This window comes from Neolamprologus multifasciatus, chromosome 12 (assembly GCF_963576455.1).
Source record: "Neolamprologus multifasciatus chromosome 12, fNeoMul1.2, whole genome shotgun sequence".
Lineage (NCBI taxonomy): Eukaryota > Metazoa > Chordata > Actinopteri > Cichliformes > Cichlidae > Neolamprologus > Neolamprologus multifasciatus.
In genome coordinates this window covers 7,111,198-7,124,226 of record NC_140450.1, presented here as the reverse complement: position 1 = coordinate 7,124,226, position 13,029 = coordinate 7,111,198, and the positions used below count along the sequence as shown (strand labels likewise).

General features: G+C 38.7%; 1 protein-coding gene and 1 long non-coding RNA gene across 3 annotated transcripts in view; both read left to right on the top strand.

Annotated features, from left to right (window-relative positions):
* The window catches only part of LOC146506331 (uncharacterized), a 32,139-nt gene extending 19,150 nt beyond the window's left edge, over positions 1 to 12,989 (top strand). Inside the window, exon 2 of the long non-coding RNA XR_014877167.1 lies at positions 151 to 12,989. This is a non-coding gene — a long non-coding RNA (uncharacterized LOC146506331). The remainder of the gene's footprint in view (positions 1 to 150) is intronic.
* srrm4 (serine/arginine repetitive matrix 4) overlaps positions 1 to 13,029 on the top strand; it is a 62,685-nt gene that overhangs the window by 22,350 nt on the left and 27,306 nt on the right. The gene's annotated exons all lie outside the window — the stretch shown is intronic.

Below are 13,029 nucleotides of genomic sequence, written 5' to 3'. Positions count from 1 at the left end.
CAGCAAGTGAAAATAAAATAAACAATAAAAGGTGAATCAAATGGACCATTTGGTAAAGTAAATACGTTGGGCATCTTTCTTCGCCTTTAGACAAAAATTCTGATGGCAAAAGAGCCAAACGGGACAGGCAAACAAAGAAAAAAAAAGAAGAAAAAAAAAGAAAGAAAACAAAACAGCAAATGTTTACAATGAAAAGGCCAAAAACGACGAATTGTTGACAGTTTTTCTTGAAAAATAGTGAGAAAACTTAATGTGTCATTGTCATTGATTATTTTTTTATGTTGATTTCAAAAGAAAACTTTTACTTAAATATTATTTCATATAGGGCAGGAGTCTCAAACTTAAATGAGCTGTGGACCGCTGCTGGCAGCGTGATCTCATTTTCATTACTCAAAATGTAGCGTTTTTTTTTTTTTTTTTTTTAATTTTAAAAACTGTACAACAAGACAAAACTGCAAATGTGAACACAATTTCTTTTTCTCACTCTTAACTAACTGAAACTTTTGATTGAACTACCAAATAAACAAATTGGTACTCTCTTTCTGGCCAGACACGTGGAGCACTTCTGCTCTAATTCAGTTCATTTTTAACAAAATACATGCAGACATTAGTTTTTGACTTCTAGTGAAAATTGTTTTCTTTACAAATGACTCTCTCACTGAACTAATACAGCCAATTCCTCAACATCTGTGTGCTCTCTACTGATATTAGCTTCATATTAAATTATTTTTTCTTTTTAAAGAACTTACTTTAACATTGCACTCAAGAACAAACAAATCCTCTCCAACAATAAAAGTAACTTCAAGCGCCAAATTGCATTATATTTCTTCACGTCAATATATGGTCAAGCAAGTAGAGGTGACACGGACCTCAAGTTTGAGACCGCTGAAATACGAGTTTCCACCATAAAAAATATATAACTGACTAAACTGCAAAGTATCTCTTTGCACAGTGTTAAAGTACCAGATCTATCTAAGTATGAAACCTACATATTATACATGTAATAATACACTTTTTAAAAAACTTGGATTAGTTAAAAATGTCAATTTTGGCAATAAGAAATGAGAAAAATGTAAAAAGATAATTCTATATTTATTTGATCATATATTTGAGCAAATTAACAAACTAATTCTTCGTCTTTTTAATTTGACACTTTCCATAGTTATACACTTCAGACACTGACAAAATGTATCCCTGTATTTGACTTTTAAAGAATGTGTAATACTGACCAAACTATCTCTAGGAGAATACATGGCAAGCACATAGGTATTCATAGTCCATCACTGGATCAGCGTGCCTCCTCTGATTATGGTATATTGTGTAGGCTACTCTGCCTTTTTTTCCCACTAGCTAACGGCATTTCTGTCTCAAATCAGATCAGCTCTACCAGACAGCCAGCAGCTCCCTCGCTGATTAGCATCAAGGGGGAGAAGTGGGTGGAGGAAGGGAAACTCAGCGGGTGTCTTGATTGCTCTCTGTAGTCGCCACATTTTGAATGCCCGGCTCCAATTTTGTTGATTATTTTAGATGTGAATGTTAGGTTGCATGTAGCTAATATAAGTCTCCCTAAGGGCAAAACTTGATATGTACCACTTCTAACCAGCGGCAGTACACACTTCTGTTTATGCATGAACTGTATATACAAGCACAGTCATGTAGAGTAGGTAGACAATGAGTTTCTTTTATACATGCTCCACAAATCACTGTCATCCGGGGAAGTAAGGCTCACTCCCTGTGTGTGAGTAGTAAACATGGTAGACTGAGATGATGTATAGCGCCTGCAATGTTCATGTTGCATGTCTAAAATTGCTTCTTTAACAGAGTTGGAGAGAAGTATGACTGAAGGTAAACTAGGAAGAGAAAGAGACAGACAATGTGAGGAATAGGAATGAAAAAAACGAGTAAAAAAGCAAAGAGAGTTGGCAAAAGAGAGATTACACTGAGGATGTGACATCCATGACCCACAGGGTACAGCAGCAATCGTGGGAGAAGGTCCTGACTGATACACCACAGACAGTAGGTGCTATGGGACTCTGGAATTTGCCACTTTTTTGGATGAGACTCAAATAGACAGAGACAGAAGGTTAAAGGAGCACAGAAACAAAGTCGAACAAGCCTGGAGGTTTTATACAAGCATATGAAAAGCGTGGGGAGTTTGTTGGCTGCAGTTGCATGTGATGCCATTCAATGAGGCACATTTCTAGCATCAAAACGATGGTAGATCTGCTGGATTTGTTGGATGCTGTGCCTCCATCTGCCTGTGCGCCACACCTGGTAGGTGGCACAGGATGGCGCAGTGATGAGAACATGAGGAGGGATCGTGGGGATTGCTCACCTGTCCATGTCTCAATGCCAGACTCGGCGTGATAGAACTGAGTGGATAATGTGAAAACTATAATGAGAACAGGTGAGGGGGAAGAGACAGGTGAAGATGATTTAAATCCTCTTCTTCGTAAAGTATGACAAGCAGTCTTTCCTCTGTATAACAGTAGGGATACTGGCATGAGAGAATGAACAGGAATCCAGAGCTTCACCCTTCCCAATGATTGCACACTCTTTCTACAATAGGAGGTAAAATCTATTTACAGAAAGAAACAGAGAAAATTCTGGGCCACTTGATTACCTAATGAGGGAACAGATCTTCTCAAACGTGGTCATAAGCTGGGCTTCATGAATTATTTATATGGCTATTTAGCATTGTAAAAGCATTCAGAGCTGAAGGTGAAGAAATACAGAGAGACGGTAATCAAAAGCAATGGAACATGTTTGTCTACTCTCAACCCATTTTCTAATTACTAGCATAGATCGAGATCTTGTCAGGGGTTTCCCCACTCTTCTTTCCACACCCAGGTGTCAACTGTCCCATTGAGTTTCATCTTATCGTGATGGCTGCATACCTTATACGCCTCTGACTCAAATTAGTTTGGAAAGCCAGCAGCTCATTAAGGCAGAAGTAGGGGAGGGACTGAAATACCAAATTCTAGGGTCATAATTTGTTTGCTCATTGAGGTCTGTGCATGCAGACAGGTGTGTGGAGAAACTATTAAGTTAATGCTAAGAATTATTCTCATGGAGCAACTACAAGGAAATGTGATGGTGGATAATTGGAGACTCAAGTGGGGAAAGAAGGTCCTTAACGCAGACAGCTATGGCTGCTGGTCTGTCAAATCGGGTTTTAAATTAGCTTTAGTGTCATGGAAATAGTTATTTATGGTTTTCTTTGCTGTTGCTGGTAAATTTTCCTTGTGTAATTGGCTGATAAAGTTTGAGCCAGGTGGTAGTTTTATTTTCTACTCCACTCTCTTAATTAACTGGGAGAAATGTGCTCCCACAGAAACACAGTTCCATCTCACTGGCCTACATTGAAAAATGGAGCAACAGAGATGTCCAATCCCCAAAACATCTGTCAGCTGCCTGTTTGACTGGTGAAATTAGACTTTGTTGGCAAAATGAGTTCCTTTTCACAACAGGACAATTTCCATCATCCAACTTTTCTAAAAGATTCAACTTCTTTGTCTTGTTCTTTGGTCGAACTCAGGAACGCCGCCTGTCAGTCATCCAGAGGCTCAGTATTCAGCAGCTTCCTCCATCTCTGGTGACATGGTTGTGCTAATTAAACATGGGATTCACAATGATTCTTCCTCAGTGCTCTCCACCACATTAGCATCTGCAGAAGGCTCCTCAGTAATCTCCTTCACACAGGAAGAAGTGCAATGAGGAAGTGGAGCTCACAAGCTGCTAATTAAACCAAACTATGCCTACTTCCCTCTCTCCGCCTTTGCACAACGAACCCTCTAATCACTTTTAACTCAATTTAGAAGCAAGTAATTGATGCACACGTGATGATGCGTGAAAGATGAGAAACACTACCAGTTTAGATGTTAACAATATTTGCAGTGAGGACCGACCATCTGATTCTGGAGCTATTCTACTGCTAAAATTCTACTGCCTCTAAAGTAGTATTGTTGCGTTTGGCCATGTCGGAAGCAAAGTGTTGGCATTCGTGGACAGTTATGGGCTAATCAGTTGCATTTATCTATTTGCTGTTGAGCAGTTTTTATAGCCTGTGTTAAAATGTTTTGCTATTGGAAGTCAACTGCTGCCAATTACCCCGTTGGCTTTGTCTCCATACTGGCACAAATGTAGCCTTTCATTCTCTGACATTCAACAAGAATTAAATGTATAGCAGCAGCAGCAGCAGGAAATGGTGCCATCACTTTTGGAACCTCGAGGTGTAGCTTCCAATTTAGAAGTGCTGCAGCTATATTTCACATGTCACTTTCCAATTAGACATTTTATGCTGAAATCATACACTCTGAGCAGTCACAGCATGTCATATTAAGATGTTATCCAATTGTTAAGATACCCCAGTATGCCTTCCTACAAGTTCTCCTCTTTTCTCCGTCTGCAGCGGCTCCGATAATGAACCACAGCTCCAGCAGCTCTTGTGAATCTGAGCGCTAATACTGTGCTTTGATTTGATTTTTAGCCCTACTGAGAGAGGGCAAATAGAAAGAGCTGCGAATGAAATGCAGTAGGTTTACCCAAGTCAAGTGAAGCCCTTAGGCTTTAATTTACTGGCTAAAAACATGAATTTATTTTCCGAAAGGGTTCCTCCTCCAGTTGATGTTCCAGTTTTCATTTACATATCTCTGGAGAGGAACATCCAGAGATATTTTAATTTCAATGAGCTGGTCTTTGGTAGCTTTAGCTTCAGGGACAGCATGGTATGATTTTACAGAAACCCTGATATTTGAAAGTAAAATGTTCTGTCTTGTGTTCTAAATTGTTACCTTTTCAAACTAAGCATTATTTTCATTTGTTTGGCTACTTTATTAAGTAAGTCTATGAAAATATGTTTTTCAATTTTCTCTTAAAGATGAAATACACTGTCAGATGCGAAATAAGCAAAGTTTGAGGGAAAGGCATTGGCTTATTTGCTTTATCACCAATATTTGGTTGTGGTTTGATGACTGATTGATGACTGACTTGACTGATATTGATAGTGAAGAGTAACTCTGTGCCTTGCAGTATTTACTGTCAACTTACTTACTTTACTCAACATACTGTAACTTTAACTTGGGAATAATTTTTTTTCCACTTCAATAAGGCTTTTAAAAAAAGAGAAAAAATGACACTGGTGGATCGAGCGCCCCACGCCATGGTCCTAATGAGCAGTCATGTTATCACAGAATGCCGAGGTCAGAGTTCAGTTTTCCTTCTGCATTGACCTCACATGCCAAGAGATTCAGCTGATCTCTTTAAACCAGGCCCCATCAATTATAAGAAATACCAACATGCCTCTTTACATGTTGTAAAGGCTAAATTTTATAGGAATTGCTAAGTCAATAAGGACCATGCGTACTTTGTATGGGCAATGGTAATGGAGTTGCCCCAACGTTGTTATTATAAGCTGACATTTGATTGCTTTTCTAAACCTCTTTCCTGCTAGGTTGTAGCTGCCAGTTGTCAAGATTGTCATGAGCTATAATGATTGCTTTGGGCACATAACACCACTCAGGTTCTACACAACCTCGCTCATACCGACATTATAATTGTGCATACACAATTTCTATTAAAATTTCTGACATATTCAGAGATTTCTAATCAACCTAAGTAACCTTTGCTTGGAGTTACAGTTCTTAGGTAAACACTTCTCTGGCCGGAGGCGGGGGTCTGAGCCAATCGACTCATTTGTTCTGTTTGAAAGTGATTGCTGCCGAGTAGAGACTGCTTTAATTTGATTGATGTGTGGTTCACCAAGCGGTGGATTTGGTTGTAATTACTCTTTGTGCTCACCGTGATAAGGAAATTAATCAAGCCATTATGTTGCTCCCATTTTATCACCAGGACACAATAATTGAATAAAACAACCTCACTTGTCTTCAAAGTCACTCTGGCACGCATGGTACTCACCCGCTGCAAGGGTAAAGGCCTCGCTATTCTTGATTGGCTGATAGTGAGGCAAAGATGATGAGTGTATTTCATATTCACAAATGATGTAGACATTTTAATTGGACTAATCAGAATCAGTTCTTTTAATTTAACTACAAAGCCATGTTGTGAACTTTGCATAGTCCATACAACTAAATGATCCCATTTGTTTTGAGCAAAAATCAGGGAGTGCATGGACCATGGTAGAAAAAAAAGTACTTGTACCGAAAATATCAGCGGGTAACATTAAGTAAATATGCATTAACAATAAGATCATGTTTCAGTGGCATACAACTCAATGGCATTTAATGTATTTGTTATACCGATGCACAAGTTAACATTCCCTCTTTTTACTTCCTGTGTCCTCCTCTCATTCCATGACTACTGTTCTGCTGGTGTTCAGTGTTGCATTCATAGCTCAAGAAACTTCTATGTATTAAGCATTACATTTCTTAAAAGTACTGCAGTATGTTACTTAATTACTTGTTGGAATAAAATAATTCATAACAATGAATTATGATGAAAATGACCTTACACTTATTATCATGTAATTACCGGGTAACAATATAAACCTATATGCTACTGTCCCACACATCAACACAACAACACCTAATGGTTGTGTGCAAGCATTGCGTTAACATGCTGTCTGTGCAGATGGTTGCAAAAAGCCAAAGTTGTGTTAGCAGAACAAAGCAATTGTTTCTGTCCTGGAAGTAATTTAGTACAGTGAAATGTAACATTACTGCGTTACTGAAAAATGTAATCTGATTACAGTAACACATTACTTTGTAACTTACTTTGTAATGTCTTGTATCCAGCACTGCTGGTGTTGTAAATGCACCCGATGTACTTTGGCATCAGTGTTTTGACATACAAGCCTCAGTAATACAGGACACTGACAAATATTGGATTAAGTCACAGGTCTGCTAGTTAGTCGACTTTTCTTTAAGACTTCACTTGCCAATTAATTTTGTTTTTGCACACAATTTTTGACTTTTGTTTTCACTCACTGGTTAGTTTTAGGCACCAAAAACTACTTGGTTGGGTTTGGGAAAAGACTGTGGTTTGGTTTAAAACATCAGCCTGGTGAGTGAAAAATATCACTTAGTGCATTTAAATGTGATGGCTTGAGTTCAGTTGGAGTCCAGGTATCTTTGGGAAAGAGAATTCTTAAATTTATTGTGAAACATTGACTAATTTAACTTCTTTTGACTTTAGACGTTTACAGGGAAATCTATCTTTGATAAAAGCCACTGGTTTCATCTTCTGTGATGCAGTTTTTATGCTCATCAGGTGCTTTTGACTAAAAAGTATGATAATTCTAAATACCAGTGCATAAAAACAGTTCACAAGTTGCTTAAATGAATTACTTTTTAATGCACTCTGTAGGAAGCTTTTCAATAATAAAAAACGTGTATTTGTAGATAAATCATGGTCCTTAAAATTAAAAAGAAAAGAGAAAACTTACTCTCATCATTACATGATAGCAGCCTAAGGTGCTGTCAAAGCTTTATGCTGAAATTTAATGTTAGACTTGGAGCAAACTAGCAAAGACGGAAAATTGCCTGGAGCCACTGATACCTCATAGCTGGGGCTTACATCTTTGATATTCACTTCTATCATTCTGCCTTCCCTTCATGCGTAGTATGGGAGAAGAGGCGGCCAATTTAGGGCTGATCTCAATCCCCCAAAAGGATTTGCATCCAAAGCTGCAATTTAGCTGGTAGGAAAATGTCACCAAAAATCTATTACCCATCTGCGCACATTTAGGAGAAAAATTGCCTCCCCTGTGGAGTGAAAACATTAGGTGATTTTGGTAGCTGAAAGAAATGAAACCACATTTTAACATGGGCTGACATGTTTTAGAGAGCATGCTTTCACAATAGAGGCCATGGAAACTGGACTGTCACAGCAACATATGGGGGTTTACAATCGGATATATTTCACTTGGCAAAATATATGCTTATATTTAGAAGCTAGTTTAAATCAGTACTTCATAATTTTATGTCATTTCCTGATTGTGAAACTTTTAGTGCTCAAACCAGCAACTTTATGCAGTGTTAATGAAGTGGTCGGGGCTCATGTGGCTAATTGTTTAGAACTAGTTAATTGCAGGCCTGTTTGTGTGTTTCTTCAGCTGAATGATTGCCTCAAAAAAATCTCTTGACATTTAATCTATAACACTTGACCTAAAAGTATCCACTTTAACTTTTCATTGAACAGTTTTAGCAGGTCGTGTGTGCCTTAAGACTTAACCATGTCAGAGATGTGTTTCATTCACTTTGTGGGGATTTAATTGCTCGCTTCTGTCCTTTGGATGGTGATAAAGTTGCTTTTCACTTGAGTCTAAAACATAGATAAACACTCTCAGTATAAATTAAAGCAAAGTGACTTGGGACCACAGTGTTGGGATTTTAATTGTGGTAGTAGATCACCTCTTTCTCTAGTAATTATCTCAACTATCATCACTCCTGTAATAATGATAATCAATTGCTCCCAGTCACTGTGACAGGGATAATGAAAAGTTTAGTAGCTACCCTGAATCTCACATGAGTAGTTGGAAACTCTTAAATCGTTTACGGAAACAGAAACAATAAAAGCATCACTTTTGCACTGTTGTCAGTCTTTTTCTGATTCTTTTTCTCAGGGTGAAGGTCACACAAGTCCTCCCTCATTCTTTGTTATCTTTTACACTTTTCTTGACATGTCTATAAGCTAGTGAGTTAGAGGGGAAACCCTCCACTCTGAATAATCAGGGTATTTGGGCTGTTGGACTAAGGGCTACTTCACTGTATAGGGAGGGATTGTTTATACCAATACATGTGCTGCTGAAGTAAAGATTTTTTATGAGCACTTTACTTGGTGTTAATTGATGGGGGGGGGATGCTTAACAGTAATCTTCTTCAGCCTTAAATCCTCTGCCTTTGTGTCACAAAGTGACATATCATCCATCGAGCGCCAGATGTTGTTTTCCTGTTGTTGCTTTAGCATTAGCAGTATTGATCTTTCCACGTATCCCTTAACCTGCTTGGCGCAGTTTGTTATTCACTTGCTCCATTAGACATGAGTCTTCTTGGCTCACTCACTCAGCAAGACGGTGCACCTGTGAGGATGGCATGGCAACCAAAATGAGAGGAAAGTCAGCCAATATGGATTTTTGAATGCTGGATCCTAGATTGTATTAAGGTTCCATACTGGTACTGGTTTGTTGTTGCTTGTTGTTGCTTAAGACAAAATATAGTTATGAAACTTTGTCATATGGGGCTATTAAAAAAGGCTAACTATCTGCTTGCAGGAGTAAGGGCAAATAGTTGAACTATTCCTGTAAAGCTGTTAATATCTAGCTGCAAGAGCTGATAATGAAGCGCACCTTTTTTGTGAATTCAAAAGTACATATGGATACTACTTGTACAATATACTTGCAAATATGTGTAATTAAAGGTTAATTACGCTAGCAGCAGAGGCTGTCAGGGTACAATCATGTATGCTGAGAGACCATAACACAGCAGCGAGGGAGTGCATTCGTCTGTTTGTGCTTTCAGGAGATCACGGAATAGAAAATGCACAAATTCCCCTTGGGTGTCTCTTAGCGCTATCTTGTAAGATCTCATTCTGTCACAGTGGGGTATCTATACATGTAAGGTTTAGAAGGAAAAGGTTCACATCACATTCAAGTGATGTGTGTTTTGTTGTGTCCCCAAAGAAGCTCTAAACTGACACGGCTCTGAGCGCTCTGAAGCTGCCACAGAAGCTTTGCTGAATTGTCAAGCAGCAGTTTTAATCACACGTGTTGAGTAAAAACTTGATTTGAAATAACAGAGTTCGGATGAAAACATGAAAACATCTTGCAGAATTTAATTGCGTCAGCTGAGAATGCGATCTGTATTAATCGTCAGAGAGACGTTCGACACATTTGGAACGCAAACATCAGAGCTGTGCAGCGGTGTTTTGCTGGTGGGTTTAATGGTTGGCTGCATGCTTCTCGCACACCTGTACAGTGTCAGCCGATGTTATGAGTTTGAGACCCCCAACTGTGCGCTGGCGGTGTGTAAAGCAGCTGGCAGATTACTGACTAGCTCCTGGCAGACATTGTAGCAGTTTATCTCAATTTTACATCGTAAATGGGGTGTGGACAATGAAACTGTACACAAACTATGACGATCCTTCTGTGACTCTAGCGGTCTGTGATGTTTTATCATTATCTCAGTCAGCACACAGCTGAAAGTAGAAGTTGCCAAAAGATTTTATTTTATGGGAAACTCATAATCTACGCCACAAATAACAATTCTCCTCACACATTTAGTTGGACTCGTCTTACAGTGTTGGTCTTCTCACCACAGTTTTTTCATTCACCATGCTGCCTTCTGTGAACATATTTTGTCACATTCACCTGGGACCTTTTTATGAGTTGATGGGGATCAAAAAGCAGATGATATCCCAAAATAAAGCAGCATACTTATATTTTGAATTATAATTATATAATATAATATCAGACCACCCATCTCTAACTGAAAGTTAAACAGATGGAAGGATGTCCTCTGTTAAAACTTGCTTGATATATTGATATAGCTACTTCTGCATCTGTTGACCACACACAGTCCCCCATTCAAATTTGGAATTGTGCACAGGGGGAAATCACAGCCACTGGGCCTTAAAAAAAAAAGCACTGTCATCTTGTTTGCAGCATGTTTTTGTGTACCATCTGTCCGTGTCAGCATCAGTGGTGAACGATGGAGCAAGGGAGCCTCATGTTGAGAGGAGATAGACTCTCCCTCTGTGACAAAGACTGGAACAAGAGTTGATCACAGCATGGTCACTTCTCGCTCCCTCCCGAAACACAGCCAAAGGAGATGTCCTGCAGCACACACGTTCAACTTGACGCACATGGTAAAAGAAAGAGTTCAAAAAGTCAAAAAGTGGGATGCTACACTCACTTTGAATTTTATCAGCCCGCTAAGTCTGTTGTGATCCCTCCTGCAGATATGGCTCGTTGGCACCCTACTGTACCAACTCTGTGTTTTACATTGTTAAAGGGTATTCTTTATGCTTAGCTGAGTAGTTATGGTGACTAAGCCATTATCCGGTTGTTTTAGTACATAAAATGACCTAAACGACAAGAAACAGCCCCTCCAAAAAAGTCTGAAACTTAAGTTTTCTGGGTGAAAATTGAGCTTCTCCTGTGACTCTTTGACCTATTTTTATGGTAAACAGATCCCGAGTTAATGTAATACTTTGTCATCAAGCACCTTAACTTAAGATGCACACTGCTTTTTGCAGTTTTGGTGCTTGGAAGTCTCCCTTTAAATACTTTCAACTGATGTCTGATTATAAATTAGAATAAAGGACTTCATGTGAACATGTGAGAGAAGAAGCACAAGGTTTGGTTTGACAGATACAAGCAGCTTGTAAAATTCTAGCCATAAATTGCAGGGCCAGATCAAGGGAACGTGCATTTGTGATAGCAAAATTGATTTCATTTAAAAGTCATCAACTGCTGCTTTTAGAGTGACAGCAAATAACAAAGAAGCCAAAATGGGGCCAGTAAAAGAAAATTGCTCTTTGTTCAGGGACATAAAGTGGAGAGTTCAACAGGGCAGAGCCGTTTTCAGCTCGTGCTTGTGTCTAAAGCGAATTGTGTATATTGTTAAAATACTTACAGATAGCAACAGAGTTACATATAATACAGCACTATCAAGATACATTGCTCACAAAAACAGTGGAGTTATGATACAGTGATTTAGTGCGTGTGTGTGTGTGTAACGACTGGCCTTTTGAGACCAATGGTGTTTTTATACATTTTTGTAATGATCTTTTGGGAAAGTTAGCATCCACTACTTGACTCTTTTGTATTTTATAAGGATTCATAATGGGTTTTTTTTCCCTTTGCTTCATTATAATCACCAGATTAAGATGAACGGCCATCATTCAGTTGATATTATGTGTTTTGATTCTGGTTGGGATATTTTGCAAGTGGATACAATTTGTATGGAAAACACATGACTCATAAATAATTTCTACTCTGCGTTTGTATTTTATACTGAAAATCAGTTAATGAACTGTTACTGAAGTTGTTTCACCGCTGACATTTCCCTTTGCTACATGAGTGAATAACAGCTTATGATGTTTATAATGTCGGCTTGTGGTATGTAGAAAACGCTGCATCTTTTGTGCTTGTTTTTGTTTGATCAATAGACCAAAACTAAAAAAAAATCAGTTAAGAAAACAATGTCTCAACAAAATCTATTAGTTACTGTGTTATAGCAACAAATCATACATCTTTTTGTATGAGTTTGACACAAGTTTTGAGTCTTAGCATCCATATCAGAATATAATACAGCCCCCCATTAAGAAATGCTGAGATTACGATGGCATGTTATTCTTTACTTTACTATTTTTTCTTCAGTGAAATTCAGTTTATTTGATTAGGCATCCTTAATACCAGGCGACAGTGTGGTCTGACATTTATTCAGCTCTACATCAGCAAGGAGAAAATTAGCCAAATCACCAGGTTATTTAAAGGTTCCTTTCCATCAGCCTTCCTTATCAGACTAATCATCCTTCCGGTGGTTGTCTTTATCTCCCCTATCACCTTTCACACACTTGGTCATGTTGCAGCACCCAGTCTGCCATTTTACATTATTAGTTCCCTGTCAGGGGCACTGCCTCTAATGCTGAGAGGCTAAGGAGAATGAAGGTGAGGAAGATAGAAAGCGACGGGCCCTGCCTGCTCGTCGCTGGGGGAAGAGGAGGAGGCGGCGTTGACGTCCTAATCTCTGGCTCTGATTATCTTCTCATTACAATCAGACGGGAGCCACTCGACGAAGAGGAGAATGTGTAATTACGCTCAAATCTCCCATGACTAAAACAGAGAATAATAAGCAGGGCTAGAACTGTGTGCTCACATCAAATCATTCAGTTTATTTAATCATTCATTCTACGCCGTATTTCACTGTAGATGAACAGTGGTTGAATTACCCGAACACCTGACTTATGGAAGAATTATTTGGGAGCCAGAAATAATTTTCCTCACTTTTGAAAACAAAACAAAACAAAAAGGAAAATCTGAGTGTCTGATTTGATTTTGCGATTACGTCT